Below are 21,867 nucleotides of genomic sequence, written 5' to 3' on the forward strand. Positions count from 1 at the left end.
TTCAAGCGGCTAGGTTTACTCCTTCAAAGTTAATGTGCTTTCGACAGACAGACGGACATGGCTAGATCGACTTAAAATGACATAACGGTCAAGAACATACTTTATGGGGTCTTAGACGCATATTTCGAGGTGATACAAACAGAATGACGAAATTAGTATACCCCCATCCTATGGTGGAGGGTATAACAAGTAACAGGCAAACATAAAAATATCATAAAATGTTTTCAGCAGATTTTTATTCTTAAAACAGCAGATTTTGTTTGCTGATTTAGCTGACCGAAATGTGTGCTAATTCAGTAGCCCTATGTTTGCTGAAGCAGCAGTAATGGCTGATTTTCCATTTTCAGCAGACAAAAACTGCGGTTTTAGCTAACATATTTGCTGTTTTGAGTGTAGCTCCCATATAAACTGATTTCCCGATTTTGACATCTCGAGCCACTTGAAGCGGCAGATATTATATGATTGGACTTAAAGAATGCACATAGTATTCTGATACGACTGCCAACAATCGTGACAAATGTTGTTCAAATCGGTGTATAACCTGATATAGCCCTCACATAAACTAATCTCCCGATTTGATACATACAGCCTTTTGAAGCCGCTGAGATATTGCACGTAGTATTCTGTTTGGATTTTTACCTTGGTAACAAGCAAATTCCAAATCGGTATATAACCTGATATATAGCTCCCATATAAACCGATTTTCCACTTTTCAATCTTAAGCTTCTAGAAGCCGTAATTATACCCACCACCGAAGGATGGGGGTATATTCATTTTGCAACACATTGAAATATCCGTTTCCGACCCTATAAAGTATTCTTGATCAGCGTAAAAATCTAAGACGATCTAGCTATGTCCGTCTGTCTGTCTGTCTGTTGAAATCACGCTACAATCTTTCAACACACTTCATGCCTCTCAGTGGCTCAATAATTCTGAATTCACAGTTGATGGTCAAACCAGATCACTTCATGCAAAATTCAGCCAAATTGGATAATAATTGTAAAACACTTGGTGCAAAATTTCAACCAAATCGGATAATAGGCCCCAGAAGTCAAGACCCAGGATCGGTTTATATTATATCAAAACGTGGATCGATATAGCCCATCTACAATCCCAACTGACTCACACTAATAGGAAGTATGCTTGTAAAAGCGCTAAGCTTAATTCCTTTGAAAGTAAGCGTGCTTTCGACAGACGGACTGACAGGGCTAAATCGACTTAGAATGTCAAGACGATCAAGAATATAAATACTTTGTTGGGTCTCTGACCAATATTTCGATGTGTTTCAAACGGAATGGCGAATTTAGTATTCCCTATGGTTCAGTGTATAAAAACTTTGATTGTATAAATTCTATTGGGATTCAAGTGGATGTGGTATGGTCGTCATTATGCTTTGTCAATCAGGGCTCTATTTACTTGATTGTTTTTGAAATAGCGGGCGTATGAGTTATATTTAGGTGTAAATTACTAACACTCATACACAATGGTACAATATTGATTGTCTCATGACTACAATCGAAGTAATGGAGCTCAATTGTATTCAAGAAGGTATTTAGGTGGAAATTGATGATTCACACGCATAACTGTAAGATAATAATTGTTTTGGTGAAAGACATGAATGAGAAAAATCGTACAGAAGTTTTACATTTGGCTGGTGGTTTCACAAATGTCACCAGCATAAGTGAAGCAATTAACGTGGGTGGAATTTTCTTCCTATGTTCTAGCCAGAATTGGAACCTTCATATGTAGGCGTACATGTGGCACTACATACTAAGACTAGTTAAGGCAACCTTAAAAATTGCTTTTTGGATGGTTTCGCTTGGTTTTGAAGTCATTTGTCGGCTGCAAAGCTGGCACCATAATCTATGCTGCTTTATGGACCCTGTATTTACTAGGTAATTCAATATGTAATGCGGAATTGGGGGTTTCCCCTAATCTAGTCCCGGTTATTTTGAAAAGTTTAAGTGCAAAATTTCAGACTATTATCAATTAGCCTTCAGCCTTTACGCGATCTCAGGACGACAGTTTGCATTTTGTTTTCCAGACACCATTTCAAATTTATTTCAGAATGATTTGTTTATTTTGCTGATTATTCCCAAAACGACAACGTATTAGCTTAGGCCGCAGAACTGTTTACCCAACTTTCGCATCAGCAGGCAACATTGTTTGTAGGGAACATTTGATTGACGTCTAACTCATATCACATGATCGGTTAAGGTCTTACTCTTGCTTGACATAATGATGGGCTTGTACTTAACCTTTTTTTGTTTTGTGCTCTTCCCAACAATATAGGCATGGCAAACATAAACCACGCTGCTGACAACCACAAAAAGCAAACACATATGATATGCGAGAGTGTTAATATTTGCCATTATACAATTTTCGTTCGTCTCTTTTAAATTTTGTTAAGTGTGTGTGTACATGTGTAAGAGAGAGAGAGAGGAGAGAGCAAAATGTCTCTGGGTAAGAAAAAAAAACCAAAGCTGGGCTTTTACCTTGCGTTTGAAGAAGAGAAGTTAATGGTGGATTGTTTCGTGTGCTGTTTTCTAAGCTCACGTGTTGTAGAGTAGAAAATATGAGCAGCAGAGCAGTTGCATGTGGGTGAAGAACGGCAAAAGTTTTTGTATGTTTTAATGCGTATTCTTAACGTGATGAACAGCGGCAAAAGAAGGTAGGAGAAAATAATTCCCTAGCTGTGCTTAGAAATTGTTGAGAGTGACAGAGGCTTAGAGAGAATATGGGAGAGCGTTTTATGATGTGTGTGGCTAGAAATCCAGGGCTTTGCTTAGGTATTGGTGAGTGGCAATTTTGCATTTCGGCTTCTCCCCCTTTTTTGGTTGGTTTCTGCTGTGATTTGTTTAGAGCCGTTTTGTGTTTGTCGCCTGCCTTGTGGTAAAGTAGGTTTTGTTACGCGTTTTGCCGGTTAAAATACAAATTGTATACATTGGTGCTTGGTGCCTGATTTTATTAGAGGGTTTGTTGTAGCATTTTTTTGGTGCTGTCGTCGCTGTCGCTGTTTACGTCAACGTTTTTTTTTTTTTGTGTTTTATATGAAATGAGAGTTTTTGTTGTAGTATTTTTAGAGAAGTACCTACACGAAATTTTTGTTGCTGAGCACCAGACATAGAGGCACACATACGCTCGCATAGATTTGCCCATTTAGATCTTTATGCCCGTACAAACATTCATCACATTTTGAGGCAGCGGCGGAGCCATGGGCGGCAGCCGCTGCAGCCACTGAAGCTAAGGTCTGTCGCAGCAAGCTCTGGCATTACTAAAAGCCGCATCGATCTACAACAAGAGCGCTAAAAAAACACAACAAATAAAATTAAAAAAATAATAAAGTCAGAAACGACAAACATCAGACGAGACCCATAGAGCAGTATTGGACGCGTGTTTAAGAGGCAACGAACGACAAGCGCGAAAAAATACACCAAAACACTGTTGTTGGCTGGCACAAGGCCCCCACAAGAAACACACCACAGAAGAAAAAATCGAACGAAATTTCTATTCAAACAAATTTTGTTTTGTTTTCTAAGCATCGACATTTTGTCCAAATAATTCAATGTCGATTTGTGCTTCTTCTATTTTCTTGGTTGTTTGGTGTAATGAACGCATGTCGCGCGAATCTGGCAACAAAAAATTCGGAAATTTTGAGCGAAACCCCAAATCAAAATTGTTTAGAATTTAATCACGATCACGAAATCAATCAGTTTTGAAAGTAAAAAAAAAGAAAAATCCAAATAAAATCATTTACCCACTATCGAGTTGTGGGCTCTGTTGATCGACGGATTTCGGATGTGTTCAAAACGTGCAAAAAAGTGCTAAAACTAAATAGAATTGTTTACTAATTTTCTTTTTGTGTTTAGTTTTTTTTTGTCTTCCACTCGACAACAAAATTGTGAGGAAGCAAATTTGGTGTAAATTATCGGCCCTGCCCAAATGTTGTTGACTTGAAAATTTGCGCGCAAACTAAAAATTTTATCGAAGTAAAACTGAGAAGAAACCAAAAAAAAAAAAATAGTAATTGTGTCCTTGTGAGTGTCTAAAGTTGCCGAAAATAGTGAAGTATGGGAAAAATATTTAAATAAGCCACAAATAATAGAAAAAAATATTTAACACAAAAATCATCCAAAACAAAAGCAAAAGCTTCAAGGAAAATAAACATCATATATATAGAATGTGATGGGTCTGCACCGATTGCAGATTCAAGGTCCAAGATTTCGGAACTTCAAAAATGTTTAAAGCAACAATTTAAAAACTTTGCGTATGTAAAGCATGAATGGAAAATTGCAAAATAAAATTTCGTTGTCCAAATAAAACAAAAATTTTGTTAAGAAAAGATACAAAATCTGAAAAACATCATCAAGTTATGATGCTCCGTAAAAAACTATTTTTCAACAAATTTTTAAAATCAAATGTAACTGCTACTTCTGGTGAAGTTCAAATAAATACTCTACCATGCATCGCCTTATCAAATTAGGAATATAAAACTGATTTAAAATGTATTTATTTTCAAAAAAAAAGATATTTAATTCAAAAATAAACTCAATTGTTGAAGAATATTCATTCAAAAACAAGTAAGGACGGGCAAACTTTTTGATACCCTACACCTCATTGGGTGCATTGCAGTCTAAGTCGGCGAAACTTAGATAAATAAATTTGAAAAGAAAAAAATTCGACCAAATTCGGACATGTTGTGGGAGCCATAGAAAATTTTGAAAAGATCGGTTGATGAAAGCGTTGGTAAAGGCCTTAGCTCGGGAAACACATATATATGGGAGCTTTATCTTAATATGAACAGTTATCTATGAAATTTACCATTAATCAGATATGTCACGAGATAAACCTTATTGACAAATTTTGTGAGGATCGGTCAACAAAATCAGGCGAAAATATATGTGGGAGCTTTATCTAAATCTCTATAGATTTTAACCAAAATCCGCACACACAGTCAAAAATAAAAGAAACAAGTAAAAAGGCGTTAAGTTCGACCGGGGCGAACTTTGGATACCCACCTCCTCGGGTATATATGTAAACCACCTTTCATCAAAATCCGGTGAAAATTGCATACCTATGTCCCATGGCAGTTATATCGAAACATGATCCGATTTGAAGCAAATACTAATAATAAGTACAAGTCATTGTTCAAATATTGGTCTTTTTAGTAGCTATATCTAAAAATAAACCGATCTGAACCATAAACAACATGGATGTCGAAAAGACATCCATGTTGTCGGATTTTAAATGCACCTTTTTTGGGGCCAGGATTTTAAATCGAGCTATCGGTCTATATTGCAGCTACATGCAAATCTTGATCGATCTAGACCAAATTGCTGAAATATATAGAGGGGCTTAACTTAACTCTCTGTCCCAAATTTCGGCAACATCGGACAATAAATGCGCTTTTTATGGACCCAAAAACCCGAGAGATCGATCTATATGACAGCTATATGCAAATCTGGACCGATCTGTGCCATAATGCAGAAGTATGTCAAGGGGCTTAACTTAACTCACTGTCCCAAATTTCGGCGACATCTGACAATAAATGCGCCTTTTATGGGCCTAAGACCCTAAATCGGAGGATAGGTCTATATGGCTATATCCAAATCTAGACCGATCTGAGCCAAATTGACGAAGGATATCGAAGGGCCTAAGACAACTTACTGTCCCAATTTTCACCAAAATCAGATAATAAATATGGCTTTTATGGGTTTAAGACCCTAAATCAGAGGATCGGTCTATATGAGAGCTATATCCAAATCTGAACCGATTTGAGCCAAATTAAAGAAAAGTATCGAAAGGACTAACACCACACTCTGTTCCAAAATTTCACCAAAATCGGATAATAAATGTGGCTTTTATGGGCTATAGACCCTAAATCGGAGGATCCGTCTATATGGCAGCTATATCCAAATCTGGACCGATCTAAGCCAAATTTGTGAAGGATGTCGAAGGGCCTAACACGACTCACTGTCCCAAATTTCAGCAAATCGGATAATAAATGTGGCTTTTATGGGCATTAAACCCTAAATCAGAGGATTGGTCTATATGGCAGCTATATCCAAATCTGAACTGATTTGAGCCAAATTAAAAAAGAATGTCGAAGGACCTAACGCAACTAACTGTCACAAATTTCAGCAAAATCTGATAATAAATGTGGCTTTTATGGGCCCAAGACCCTTAATCGGAGGATCTGTCTATATGATCTGAGCCAAATTGACGAAGGATGTCGAAGGGCCCAATCGGATAATAAATGTGGCTGTGATGGGCCTAAGACCCTAAATCGGAGGATCGGCTATATGACAGCTATATCCAAATTTGAACCGATCTAGGCCAAATTGAAGATTGATATCGACTGGCCTAACACAACTCTCTGTCTCAAATTTCAGCAAAATCGGACAATAAATGTGGCTTTTATTGGCCGCAGACCCTAAATCGGCGGATGGGTCTATATGGGGGCTATATCAAGATATAGTCCGACATAGCCCATTTTCGAACTTAACCTGCTTATGGATAAAATAAGAATCTGTGCAAAATTTCAGCCTAATATCTCCATTTTTAAAGACTGTAGCGTGATTTCAACAGACAGACGGACGGACATGGCTAGATCGTCTACGATTTTTGCGCTGATCAAGAATATATATACATTCTTTATGGGGTCGGAAATGGATATTTCAATGTGTTGCAAACGGAATGACAAAATGAATGTACCCCCACCCTTCGGTGGTGGGTATAAAGAAACACATTATGCAAAATTTGGAGAAAATCTGTTAAGAAATTTGCAGACAAAAGATATGAAAGTGAAAACCGGTTGATATATTTATGATATACACATATGGGAGCTATATATGAATATGAAACGATTTCTATAAAATTCTACAACAATGGCGGGAATCATAAGGAAAACCATTTCACCAAATTTCATGTGAAACGAATAATAAATAACGATTTGATTGCAGTACATAAGTGAGCTCGTAGTCCCATATGTCCCGTTGTGATACCAAATGCTATACTGACCTCCTTCTTGCTTCCTTTCAGTAATAGCCTCGTCTTCTTACGATCTGGATTTTCGCCGTCTCACCGACCGTTTCGCTGTTCCATAATGTTGCATGCGCATTCGTCGCCCACTCACCTACTGCGTCGATCCGAAAGGCTTCGGGTTAACCAAGTTCATTGACGGCAGTCCGTTAACGGAGAATATAGGCGACGTATGAACCACGAGCTGTAGGAGCTGTATGACGACGATAGCATAGTTACACGCATCAAAATACAACGGCTGCGTTGGCTAGGTCATGTTGTCAGAATGGATGAAGAAGCTCCAGTAAAGGAGTCTTTTGAAGCCAAACACGATGGTACACGCAAACCGGGAAGACCAAAAGCCCGATGGAAAGATCAAGTTGTGGGAGACACCTCGAAACTTGGTGTTAGAGATTTTAGAATGAGCGCAGAAGATCGAGGCGCTTGGAACGCTATTCTACGTTCGGCTAGTGGAGCAAATATTCTGTCATAGCCATAAAGTAAAGATGTTCACACTCGACGTCCTCACGTTAGCACCACAACACTTCACGCTTTCCATGATCGTCCCGATCCCGCCTGCAGGACCGTTTTATGGTCAGGCAGTCTAAAACAGATCGCAGTCCCTGGATTTTAAATGTAAACCCTCAGGCCCACTCTGTCCTCTAGCTTTGATCCATCCGTGTAACATAATCTTCCAGATGGCAATACTAGAGTTCCGACAATCCAAGACTGTGCCGATGGCAGCAGTACATCGCACTAAACTTCAGGGTTCATCTCAGGTATCCTCCCTTCCAGGTTTCGTTTCGTCCCCTCGATTATACCGCGATGGTATGAGGTGCTCCCATCCTCAATCCATTCCCCCCTCATAGCCGCAGTGGCTGCCTCACACTCAATCTGTATGTCAATGGGCTGGATATCTAGAATAGTCTCTAGTGCCCTAGTGGGCGTGGTCCTCATCTCTCCGCCTATGCCAAGACAACATGTTCTCTGAACCTGTTATATGGTCCTTATGTTGCGCTTCTTCTCCAAACAACTGAGGCGTATGTAAGTATTGGTCAAATCACGCTCCCGTAGAGCCAGTGGACTATCCTCGGATTCGGGGCCCATCTATATAGTGCCCAACATCTGTGAGCTTCTCAGTACGCTCCTGAATGTGACACTTCCATTTCAATTTCCTGTCCAAGATCACACCTAAGTATTTGACCTTGTCAGATATCGAAATCGTCTTGATGAGGAAACGTGGTGCGTTAAATTGGCCCACCTTCGTCTTCCTCGTGAACAGGCATATTTCAGTCTTCTCTGGGTTAACATTGAGACCTCTGGGTCTAGCCCAGTCATATGCTTTATGTAATACTCTTTCGGCCCTTCTGTATAGCTCGTTCGGATCCTTACCCCTTAGAAGTATTATAACATCGTCTGCGTAGTAGACGGGTTAAAATCCCTCCTTAGTCAGCACGTTTCGTCTATCATCATCATACGTTTCGTCTATTGGCCACATAAAATGCTTGTAGCAAATTTGAAGACGATTGCATGAAAATTGCCAAATGCACTTTGTGCACAAATTAACATGGGCAGAAGCACATAGCTATATCGAATCAGAAAGTGATTCTGAGTCGATGGATAAACTTCTCTCATTCCAAATGCACTAAGTTATAATATCCGGTACCACAGTGGTGGTGTAGGGTATAAAAACATATGGAAAGTAAATATCCACTAATGCACACAGCAACATTTGCCTATTGCTCAATATCGCAGTCAGAATCTACCTGTGTTAACATTTATTCTTTTTTGGACGATAGGTTTAATGCATTGACTACTAAATCAACTGAGGTAGGTATATCCGATTGCCAACTGGCCATTCAAACGCATTCACATAACTTTTCTGAATATGTCTTTATTTGGTTTTTGGCCTGCCTATGTATGGGTGTGTGGAATGCGTGATTCCAACAACATAATTTGTGTCTTGTTTACTTTCCACTGCTTATAGTAGTGCATTGACTGCAACAACAATGTTTTGTGCCTTGCTTTCTTCTACCCACCACTAATGGGTGTTGTTGTTTGTTACTTCAAATCCGTTTTTTTACTCTGCACCATAGGATGGGGTATACTAATTTTGTCACTCCGTTTGTAACGCCTCGAAATAATCGTCTAATACCCCATAAAGTATGTATATTCTTGACAGTCATAATATTTTGCCAGACGTCCGTCTGTCCATCTATCTGTCGAACTCAAGTTAACTTTTGAAGAATAAAGCGAAGCGCTTGGATGTTTGCAGAAGTACTTCTAATTAGTATAGGTCCGTTGGGATTTTAGATAGGCCATATCGGTCCATGTTTAGATGTAGCTGTCATATAACGATCTCGGATCTTGACTTCTTGAGTCACTAGATTGCGCAATTCGAATCCGCTTTGGCTGGAATTTAGCATGAAGAGTTTTGTAACGACTTGAAATAACTGTGCTAAGTATGGTAAAAATCGTTCTATAACCTGATACAGCTCCCATATAAACCGATCTCCCAATTATATTTCTTAATCCTCCAGAACGCGCAATTCTTATCCGATTTCGCAGAAATTTTGTACCACGACTTCGCTTTTGACCTTCAACCCTTAAAGGTTGCAATTATGCTCCAATAGCATAGCAATTCTTATCCAATATCCTTTGTGAGCCTTAAAAGGCCGGGCAAAGAATTCGACAAATGGGATCTATGGTGGAGGGTATATAATATTCGGCAGACTTACCCAGAAATTTGGATATCAGATTCGAACTCTACTTCTTATTATATTTCATTTGACACCGATATTGTCCAGAACCGATCTGGACCCCGTATTTCTTGTGGGATCAATGGAGATGGGGGTTCCTTCAGACACTATGTCCCACATATTATTATCAAATTGGTACTCTAAGCCCAAAGACCTTTCTTTTGAGTCCAATATGTCAATTTTGGGGGCCACTTTGATATCTTTCTCCATACATTTTGATATCTCCCTACTCTTCTCCCTTGAGCCTCATATTGTCCTGATCGATTCACATTTCTTTTTGGGGGTGTTAAATTTGGTATCAGAGTTTTAATCAACTACCAGCGACCTTTTATTTGAGTCCCATATTACCTAGATTGAGGATTTTTGGGGTAGAGCGGCTTCCAGGCACTTGACACCAAATTTGTATACCAGATTCATACTCTACTCCCTAAGACCTTTCAGTTGACACACATATTGTCATCATCGTGTCAGATGTCAGTTTGGATTCTTTTTCTGTCTATAGGCAGGTTAAGCTCGAAGATGAGCCATATCGAACTATATATTGATATAGCCCCCATATAGACCGATCTGCCGATTTAAGATCAAACGCCCATTTATGTAGCATTTGTTACCAGATTTCGCTGAAAAATTGCACTGTGTGCGGGTGAGAGCGTGGCGTGGTGAGTCGGGTGGGTGTATGTAAAAGAGATTTTTAAAACAAATGAAACACCGGTGATTAGGTTTTTTCTTGAAACAAAGAGTGTGTGATATTTCAACGCAGGCGATAGTTGCCTTTAAGACAAAGTGTGAGAGATGCGCGATGTCTGCGGTGTGAGACTTAGATTGCGAGTGTTTTGGGAAAAGCACTGAAGTTGCTTCGAGGCGTCGTTTTGATATTGGAAGTCTCTCTCTCTTCATCCGAACTAGGCGAACACGCTCCTAAGAGGGTTGTAGAAAGCGCTCTTAATAAATCTTCCTACAGTCCAGCTGAGAGAGCAAGGCCATGGAGAGGTTGTAGAGGAATTTCCGCGAATGGGAAGAATCGCCCTATGATCTAAGCTAGCAGGTTGTAGGAAAACTATAAGAGCTCCTCCCTCTACCTCTAGCTATGTGAACAAGCTCAAAGGAGGGGTGTTGAGAAAGGAACAAGCCAATCGTTTGAACTTATACACACAGTGAGTTGAGTTTGGTTCCTCGATATCCGTACCGAGAATGGTCCAGATCGGGATATATTTGGGTAAAGCTGACATGTATATCGATCTCCCGATTTTAGGTTTAAGGCCGATTTGTCTAAAACTTGGCGCTGGGAGTTATGTTAGGCCCTCGACATCTGCACCAACTACAGTTTAGCTTGAACTATATTTGGATAAAGCTGCTATCTATACCGATCTTACAATTAATGTTCTTGGCCCCATAAAAAGTGAATTTATTACACGATTTTGTCAAAATACAGTACAGTGAGTTGCATTAGGCTGCAACACATCCTTTCCGAATATAGCAGATCAGACCACATTTGTATATAGCTGCCATTTAAAACCGATCTGTCGACTTATGGTCTTGAACCTATATATATCACGATTTTGCTGAAATTTGATACAGTGAGCTGCGTTCGACCCCTTGATGTCCCACCGAGTTTGTATCCTTATCGGATCATATTACGATAAAGCTGCTATAAGCTCATAGCAGGTACACTACTCACCGGATTTTGACGAAATTTGGTTATACGATGGGGTGGATATCCAAAGTTCGAACCGGCCGAAATTACAGCGTTTTGCTTTAATTTATTATTTTCCCCCAAACTAAAAATGTTTGGGACAGATGGAACTTTGGGGGTTAAGTTCCTCATTGTGATACGGCACACCGTAAGAAGGAGGAGTTTGTGGTACAATCAAAGACCTCTTGTCATTGAAGAATGCTTGTCATTGAAGAATGGTCGACGCAGTCGGTGTTAAGTGCTTGAGCGACTAATGCGCATGCAGGAATGTGGAACAGCGAAACGGTCGGTAGGACGGCGAAAATCCTATGGGGGGATCCAGATCGTGAGAAGACGAGGCTATTTCTGAAAGGAAGTACGAAGGAGGTCAGTATAGCTATTGGTGTCATAACAGAACACATAGGACTAAGAGCTCACTTATGTAAAATCGGTGCGGCAAGTGATAGCATATGTAGAGCATGCGGGGAAGATGATGAGACTTTGGAGCATTTCCTTTGTCATTGCCCGGCTTTCGAGTGTAACAGATACCGGCACTTTGGTGGAGACACTATACCAGGCATGAACCAATTTAGGGGAGTGGCATGGAACACAATAAAGCAATTTGTAAGTAGCAAGGAATTGCTAACTTAGATTTTCTTTTTCGAGGTAACTTTTTTTTTGTATTCAGAGCGAACAACAAGCCAGTAGGCTAAGGTGTATGTCTATAGTGACATGGAGCCGATTATTTATGACCTAACCAATCCCCTCCTAATGCTGTTGACATTTCTGAGGTACTTTGCCAAATGTGTTGCTCTGCGGCCATTCAGACTCGGCTATCAAAAGGTGGCCCATTCTCATTTAGTTTAAACTTAAATCGGACAGATCTCAGTTATATGCCAGAAGTTTGCCTATGTTTCTCAATGGAACGTTCATGGGCAAATTTGCACTCATTGATGTAAGAGGTTTTCGTCACTGTTTCAAAAAAGATACGATTATTGGCTAAGAATATTTAAAACAAGTAAAGGCGTGCTAAGTTCGGCCGGGCCGAATTTTTATACCCTCCACCATGGATCGCATTTGTCGAGTTCTTTTCCCGACATCTCTTTTTAGGCACAAAAAGGATAAAAGAAAAGATTTGCTCTGCTATTAGAGCGATATGAAGATATGGTCCGGTTCGGACAACAATTAAATTATATGTTGGAGACCTGTGTAATATGTCAGCCAATTCGAATAAGAATCGCGCCCTTTGGGGGCTCAAGAAGTAAAATAGGGAAATCGATTTATATGTGAGCTGGCTATAGACCGATTCAGACCATAATAAACACGTCTGTTGATGGTCATGAGAGGATACGTCGTGCAAAATTTCACTCAAATCGGATAAGAATTGGGCTCTCTAGAAGCTCAAGAAGTCAAGTCCCCAGATCGGTTTATATGGCAGCTATATCAGGTTATTGACCGATTTGAATCTTATTTGGCAAAGTTGTTGAAAGTCATAATGAAATACGTTATGCAAAATTTTAACCAAATCGGTTGGGAATTGTGCTCTCTAGAAGCTCAAGAAGACAAGTCCCCAGGTCGGTTTATATGACAGCTATATCAGGTTATGGACCGATTTAAACCATACTTGGCACGGTTGTTGAAAGTCATAGCCAAACAAAATTTCATTCCATTCGGATAAGAATTATGGCCTCTAGAGGCTCAAGAAGTCAAAATTCAAGATCGGATTATATGGCAGCTATATCAGGTTATGAACCGATTTGAACCATACTAAGCACACTTGTTGAAAGTCGTAACAAAACACGTCGTGCAAAATTTCATTCCATTCGTATAAGAATTGCGCCCTCTAGAGGCTCAAGAAGTCAAAACCCAAGATCGGTTTATATGGCAGCTATATCAAAACATGGCCGATATGGCCCATTTACAATCCCAACCGACCTACACTGATAAAAAGTATTTGTGGAAAATTTCAAGCGGCTAGCTTTACTCCTTCGAAAGTTGGCGTGCTTTTGACAGACGGATGGAGGGACGGACAGACGCACGAACATGGCTAGATCGACATAAAATGACATGACGATCAAGAATATATATACCTTATGGAGTCTCAGACGCATATTTCGACGTGTTACAAACAGAATGACGAAATTAACATACCCCCATCCTATGGTGGAGGGTATATAAATTAAAAAATTTATAAAACACTTTTAGAAAACCCAAATTTTTGTACGGATGTTGCCTTAACTAATATGGTAATAGAGATAAGGAGGTTCATTGCATGGTGGATGGAGGCTTTAATTTGAATTTGACTCGGCATAATTTATGACCTAGTTTTAAAATTGTGTGAAAAATGGTTCAATTTAAAATAATCAAGTAAAGCTTCAAAAGACACAAATGTGAAAAATAAAAATTTTTGGTTGATATGTTGGAAACAAATTTAAATTGACTTTTTAAAATGTGAATGTGTGGCACCCCAGGGAGACTTCTTCTTTAAGTCCCCGGCGTTTCTTAATTCTGGAAAAAAAAACTTAAATAAAACAAATGTCAAAATCCCAAAAGGTGTTGCTTAAATTAATTTTCGAAGAAACAAAAAATAAAAAATTACTAGCAGTGTTTGTGCTACACACACACACACACACACACACACCCGAAACTTGTGTGTTTTATTTTAAAGAATCAAAAACAAAATGAAGAGAAAAAAAATAAATGAAAATAATGTATAATTAAACGCTTTTTCGTGTGTCAAAATTAAATAAACATAAAAATTAAATGACGTCTAGTTCGTTCAATTCATTTCGTTTCAGTTCACTTCACCTCAGTTCAGTTGAGTTTGTTTTTTATGGCTTTTGGCTCTTGCTTGGTTTTTTGAAAAAACTTGCAAAAGGGAGGCAAATACAAACAATGGCTCCCCAGCTCATAAAAACTATGCCAAAAAGTCCAAAACTAACACCAAATGCTGGTTGAACCCACCTATACCCAAGTCAGACACTCACTCACACACACACACACAAGCATCTCCAAAAATGCTGATTTTTAAATAAATTTGCGTTTAATGTCAATGCCTTTGAATAGCACATGTTTGGCCGTTGCTGCTTTTGAAGTTAACAAATTTATTTGTGTAAACATTGGCCGCCTATCGGTGTAAAAAAAAACTTTAAATAGTCGATGAAAAAAGCAAAAAAATAGACATAAAAATTAATAGTTTTTTTTTTTTAACAATAACAAATTACAGTGAGATGAAACAAAACAAAAAAAAAAAAAAAACGCAATAAGGAAGTAAAAAAAATAAAAAGAAATTTTATACACCCATTAAACGGAACCCCCCAAACCAGTGTGTGTGGCTTTTGAAATTGCTGGAAATCTTATTAGCAAAAATTTATATTCTCAACACTATATTTTGTGACATTTCGCAGGTGTTTATCTCAGCAGCATTCCAGAGGACGTAAAACAAAATAAAAATTCAGAAAACACAAAACACATATTCAAAACTGACCCGCCCATTTGCTATGAATTAGCTAAGGTTATCTAATTGGTAATGAATTTAGAACTTGAAAACTTAAACAATTAAAAAGGCATAAAGTTCGGCCGGGCCGAACTTTGGATACCCACCACCTTGGGTATATATGTAAACCCCCTATCGTCAAAATCCCACACAATTACGCACCCAAATTCGGCACGCACTATATGTAAATATAGTCCGATCTGAACCATATTTAGGTCAGATGTTGGGTGGCCCACAACTACTCACTGTTGCAAATTTCAGCGAAATCGGATAAAAAATAAAGCACATATGGGCATTAGACCCTTTATCGGGAGATCGGTCTATATGACAGCTATATCTTGATATAGTCCGATATGAACCATATTTGGGGCGTATGTCGGGAGGCTTAAAACAACTCACTGTATCAAATTTCAGCGAAATCGGATAAAAAGTCAAGCTTTTATAGACTTCAGACCATTTTTCGGGAGATCGATCTATATAACAGCTATATCTTAATATAGTCCGATCTGAACCATATTATGGTTGGATATCGGGAGGCTCAAAATAACTAACTCTTTCAAATTTCAGCGAAATCAGGTAATAAATAAAGCTTTAATGGGCTATAGAGCCCTTATCGGCAGATCGGTATATATGACAGCTATATCTTAATATAATCCGATCTGAACCATATTTGGGTCCGATGTTGGGTGGCCCAAAACTACTCACTGTTTCAAATTTTAGCAAAATCGGGTAATAAATAAAGCTTTTATGGGCTTTAGACCCCTTGTCGGCAGATCGGTCTATATGACAGCTATATCTAAATATAGTCCGATCTGAACCATATTTGGGTCAAATGTCGGGAAGCCTTAAACTACTCACTGTTTCAAATGTCAGCCAAATCGAATAAAAAATGAAGTTGTTATGGGCATCAGACCCTTTATCGGCAAATCGATCTATTCAAGCACTTAACCAGCGTGCATTAGAAAGACATCTCCATGCCAAATTTCAGCTCAATATCTCAATTTGTATACCCTACACCACTACTGTGGTACAGGGTATTATAACTTAGTGAATTAGTTTGTAACACAAAAAAGGAAGAGAGATAGACCCATTGATAAGTATACCGATCGACTCAGAATCACTTTCTGATTCGATTTAGCTATGTCCGTCTGTCTGTCTGTCTGCCCGTCTGTCCATGTTAATTTGTGACAAAGTACAGGTCCCAGTTTTCATACGATCGTCTTCAAATTTGGTACAGGCATATTTTTCGGCCTAGAGACGAAGCCTATTGAAATTGGAAAAAATCGGTTCTGATCTGGATATAGCTCCCATATCGTCCGATTTTCAGTAGTAATGCAATAAAATGATCATTTGTTAACCGATTCTCTCGAAATTTGGCAGAAAGAATTTTTTACGACTGTCGACATTACTGGTGAATTTCATGGAAATCGGTTCAGATTTAGATATAGCTCCCATATATATGTTCGTCCGATTTGCAGTAATATTGCAATAAAATGGTCTTTTGTTATCCGATTTTCTTGAAATTCGGCAGGAGGGTCGAGTCAATATTACTGGTGAATTTCATGGAAATCGGTTCAGATTTAGATATAGCTGTCATATATGTATATCGCCCGATTTTAACTTCTACAGTCACTGCAAGCGCATTTATTTACCAATCTTGCCAAAATTTTGCACAATGCTTTCCTCGACGACTACCACATTATCTGAGAAGTTTGCTCGGAGTCGCTTCAGAATAAGATATAGCTCCTATATATACGTTCGTCAGATTTTGGGTTATTTGCCATAATATTGCCATGTGTCAACTGTAGTTTTTACAGTTTGAAAATATTTGCTCGCCGAGGTCCATCAAAATTGGTTCAGAATTGGATATAGGTCCCACGTTGTACTTATAAGGTAGGTGTAGGGTATTATACAATCGGCACCGCCCGACTTTTGCCCTTCCTTACTGGTTTAAGCTGTAGAGTGATTACAGCAGACGGACGGACGGACAGACAGACAATTACATGGACATCGCGGAGAAGAGCTAGACACATTGAGTATACCGATCGGCTTAGAATCACTTCCTGATTCGATTTAGCTATGTCCGTCTGTCTGTCTATGAATTCTTTTGATAATTTTATTGTCCGATTGTCATGAAATTTTTCGCAAGTTTCTTTTTTGACCCAAGGACGAACGGTATTGATTTTGAATCGAAATCGGTTCAGATTTAGATATAGCTCCCATATATATCTTTCATCCGATATGGACTTTTAAGGCTGTAGAAGCCACAATTTTGGTCCGATCTATACAAAATCTGGCATGAGGTGCTTTATATGACGTCTTCATATGTGTGCAAATATTCATAAAAATCGGTTCAGATTTAGATATAGTTTCCATATATATCTTTCATACGATATGGCCTTTTATGGCTGCAGAAGCCAAAATTTTGATCAGATCTTTAAAAAATATAGCTTGGAATGTTTTATTCAACGTCCTCATATGTGTGCAAAATGTCATAAAAATCGGTTCAGATTTAGATATAGCCACAATATATACCTTTCATCCGATATGGCCTTTTAAGGTTGTAGAAGCCACAATTTTGGTCCGATCTTTACAAAATTTGGCACGGGGTGTTTTATTCAACGTCCTCATATGTATGCAAAAATCGGTTCAGATTTAGATATAGCTCCCATATATAACTTTTGAAGTTTCAATTCGATTGCAAAATTTGATTAAAATCGGTCTAAATTTAGATATAGCACCCATATATATCTTTTATCCTATATGAAGTTTTACGGCTGTAGCAGCCACAATTTTGGTTCAATCTTTACCAAATTTGGCACGGGGTGCTTTATGTGTGCAAAATTTATATGTGTGCAAAATTTCATAAAAATCGGTTCTGATTTAGATATAGCTCCCATATATATCTTTTATCTGATTTGGACTTTAAAGGCTGCGGTAGGCACAATTTTGGCCCGATTGCTGCAAAATTTAGCGTGAGTTGTTTTATTTAAAGCCTTAATGTGAGTGCAAAATTTCATATACATTGGTCTAGATTGAGACATAGCTCCCATATATATCTTTAGTCCGATATGGTCCTTTAAGTCTGTAGAAGCCACTATTTTAGTCCGATCTTAACAAGATATAGTATGAGGTTTTTTTATTTGACGTCTTAATACATGTGTCCCCGATATATCTTTCTGAACCGATATAGCCCATTTGCAATCCCCAAAGACCCCCATCAGGGACGTAGCCAGGATTTTATGTTGGGGGGAAGGGGGGCGACACTATGTGTCCCGTTATGATACCAAAAGCTATACTGACCTCCTTCTTACTTAATTTCAGAAATAGCCTCATCTTCACACATTCTAGATCCTCCATAGGATTTTCGCCATCCTACCGACCGTTTTGCTGTTCCAAGGGGTTGCATGGGCATTCATCGCCCACGCCCTTACCTCGGACCGAGTCGACTCGAAAGGCTTCAGGTTAACCAAGTTTATTGACGGCAGTCCTCTGGCCTTCACCTTCAAATTGTCTGCCTGTATTATCTTTAAAATGCACTTTTTCTCCATCGCAGTTCATCAAACTACTGAGGAGTATGGAATTGTTAGTCTATCCATTTACAGATTCAGGCCCCATTTCGAGCCTACTACCTGTCTACATAGTACCCAACATCTGTTTACCTTCTCGATACGCTCCCGAATGTGACACTTCCAATTCAGCCCATACCCACTCCTAAGTATATGAGTTTGTCGGATTGGAGAGGGTGATTTGTTTTACTTGAATTCATCCCAAGGTCAACTATTTTGGTAAACCTCTTTGGGGCTCAAGATGTACCCTGTTAGTTACATAACCCATCATTTAACTGTAAGGTTTAATCAGCCCAATTGAGCTGCCAACAAGAAATTATTAGACCCCTTTCGATTTCCTCATAAACATTGATTGCGGCCATATCTATGTAAAATCAAACTTTTTTATCCAAGCCGCTTGCTTTTTTAACATTTCCGACTTGAAAGAAGATTAATTGTCCCTTTACAAAGGCCGGCTTTATAAGCAAACAAATAATTGTCCCCCAAAAAGACTTGTTAATTAAAATTGCCCATAATAATAGTCCACCCCTTTTAAAAAAAAAAATAATTCATAATTGGCCATAAATTTATTGTAGGCAGCCAAGTAATACCGCCCGTCGACACATAATGAATGCAAATAAATGCTGAAATGTGACATGTCGCATTTTCTTTTCTCGCGGTGTACTGATTTGCCTATTCAATGAATTTCATCCATTCATGGGCCAAAACTCTTTGACTCATGCCGGCCCCATGTGTCTACAACAGCCCCTAAGCAAGCTGACCTTAACCGAATGTGTTTGCGGTTTCGGTCGTTGGTTGTTAAAATTAGCCACGCTTTGACAAAAACACCACCACGGTTTTTTTTTTGGTTTTTGATTTTTTTGTGTGACATATCACGCACCACTGGACCGTCAGACGGACACCAATGGATCGATGCCATCGATCAAATTAATCGATTCATACTCCAATCAAACGAAACCATTTCGATCAAATACAGTGAAATGTCACAAAAGAGCCCTGCGATAACGAAAAGATCAAATTGGAATTGATTGCAACAAGTCCAGCGGACCAAATTGGACGACATCCATCAATCATGGAGTGGTGAATATCTGGGAGTTGGCGATTAGGCTTAAAATAAAAACTAAAATTACATCCCTTGAAACTTCCTCAAATTTACAAGGAGACTGCACTGATTTAAGGCGAGATTGAGGTAGATAAATAAGCTTTAAAATATTGAAATAATAATGGCAATGTCAAATATAAACCGTTTTGAACCGGATTATAAATGTGCCTTTTATGGGGCCAAAATTTTAAATCGAGAGATCGGTCTATATGGCAGCTATATCCAAATCTGAACCGATCTGGGAAAAATTGCAGAAAGTTGTCGAAGAGCCTAACGCTACTCACTGTGCCAAATTTCGGCGAAATCGAGCAATAAATGCACCTTTTATGGGTCCAATCGGGAGATCGGTCTATATACAAATCTGGATAGATCTGTGCCATATTGCAGAAAGATGTCGGCATTACTCAACTCACTGTCCCAAATTATGGCGAAATCGGAAAAAAATGCGCCTTTTATGGGCCCAAGACCTTTAATCGAGGGATCGGTTTATATGGCAGCTATATCCAAATCTGGACCGATCTGTGCCATATTGCAGAAGTATATTTAGAGGCTTAACTTAACTCACTGTATCAAATTTCGGCGACATCGAACAATAAATGGGCCTTTTATGGGCCCAAAACTTTAAATCTAGAGATCGGTCTATATGGCAGCTATATCCAAATTTGGACTGATCTGAGCCAAATTTAAAATGGGTGTCGAAGGACCTAACATAACACACTGTCCAAAATTTCAGCAAAATCGAATAATAAATGTGGATTTTATTGACCTAAGACCCAAAATCGGCGAATCGGTCCAAATCTGAACCGATCTGGGCCATATTGAAAAAGGGTGTCGAAGAACCTAACACAACTCACTGTCCCAAATTTCAGTTCCTGTCCCTAAATCGGCGGATCTGTCTATATGGGGGCTATATGAAGATATAGTCCGATATAGCCCATCTTCGAACTTTACCTGCTTATGGACAAAAAAAACTCTGTGCAAAATTTCAGCTCAATATCTCTATTTTTAAAGGCTGTAGCGTGATTTCAACAGACTGACGGACAGACGGACGGACATGGCTAGATCGTCTTAGATTTTTACGCTGATCAAGAATATATATACTTTATAGGGTCGGAAATGGATATTTCGATGTGTTGCAAACGGAATGACAAAATGAATATACCCCCATCCTTCGGTGGTGGGTATAAAACAGGCACACCGTTTGGACTCGACTCTCAAAAGGAGTCCCCTTTCAATGAGCTTGAACATGAATCGGACAGCACTTATTGATATGTAAGAAGTTTGACGCTGTTCCTTAATGGAATCTTCATGGGAAAATTTGCATCCCACTATGCGATGTACCGATAGGTACATGTTTTGCGTGTCTTTGGGAAGTAGGAGGGGCCCACGTACACCTGGCTCTTAGCTTCGTATTCTTTTCGGATATAACCTTAGTTTAAATCCCACCCATTTTGTAACAATCGGCCTATATCCACGTTTCAAGGGGTTTTAACACTTGGCCCATAATTTTGTATCAGATTCGTATATATCCCTTAATACCATTAAACCCCATATTATTCCTATCGGTTCAAATGTCTATTTTGGGGGATTCTAAAGGGTGATATTATTCCAATCCGTTCAAATGTCTGTTTTGGGGGATTCTAAAGGGTGATTTTTTAAGAGCTATAGGAAAGTTTTACAAAAAAGACACACAAATTTCAGAAAAATCCATGAAGTCTTTATTTGAATCGATAGTACGGTCCATATAATTTAATGTTTGAAGATTATTTCATGCAAATGTTGACCGTGACTGCGCCTGAAGTAGTCCGCTTAGTCCAGTTTTGGCATATTCTTTCCAACATTTCGGCCGGTATCTCACGAATAAATGTTTCAGGAGTTAAATCGCACGATCTGGGCGGCCAATTGACCGGTGCCGAATTGTTCACCGATCCATAAGTCCATTGTTATGAGTGCTGTGTGGCATGTGGCACCGTCTTGTTGAAACCATATGTCATGCAAATCAAACTCATGCATTTTGGGAAAAAAAGATGGATATCATCTCACTGTAGCGCTTACCTTTCACATTCACGTTAGGATTCGCATCATCTATGAAGAAGTACGGTCAAATGATGCCACCAGCCCATAAACCGCACCAAACTGTGACTTTTTCTGGATGCATTGGTAGCTCTTGCAATACTTCTGGCTGATCTTCACTTCAAAATCCACAGTTCTGCTTATTTACGTACCCATTGTGCCAAAAATGAGCTTTG

General features: G+C 38.9%; 1 protein-coding gene across 1 annotated transcript in view; it reads left to right on the top strand.

Moving 5' to 3' along the window:
* Positions 1-3,343: 3,343 nt before the first annotated feature.
* Positions 3,344-21,867, top strand: part of LOC106081477 (A disintegrin and metalloproteinase with thrombospondin motifs 9) — a 410,411-nt gene continuing 391,887 nt past the window's right edge. The window contains exon 1 of the mRNA XM_013243452.2: positions 3,344-4,068. The gene's annotated coding sequence lies outside the window, so the exon portion shown is untranslated. The remainder of the gene's footprint in view (positions 4,069-21,867) is intronic.

Source organism: Stomoxys calcitrans, chromosome 2 (genome assembly GCF_963082655.1).
Source record: "Stomoxys calcitrans chromosome 2, idStoCalc2.1, whole genome shotgun sequence".
Classification (NCBI taxonomy): domain Eukaryota; kingdom Metazoa; phylum Arthropoda; class Insecta; order Diptera; family Muscidae; genus Stomoxys; species Stomoxys calcitrans.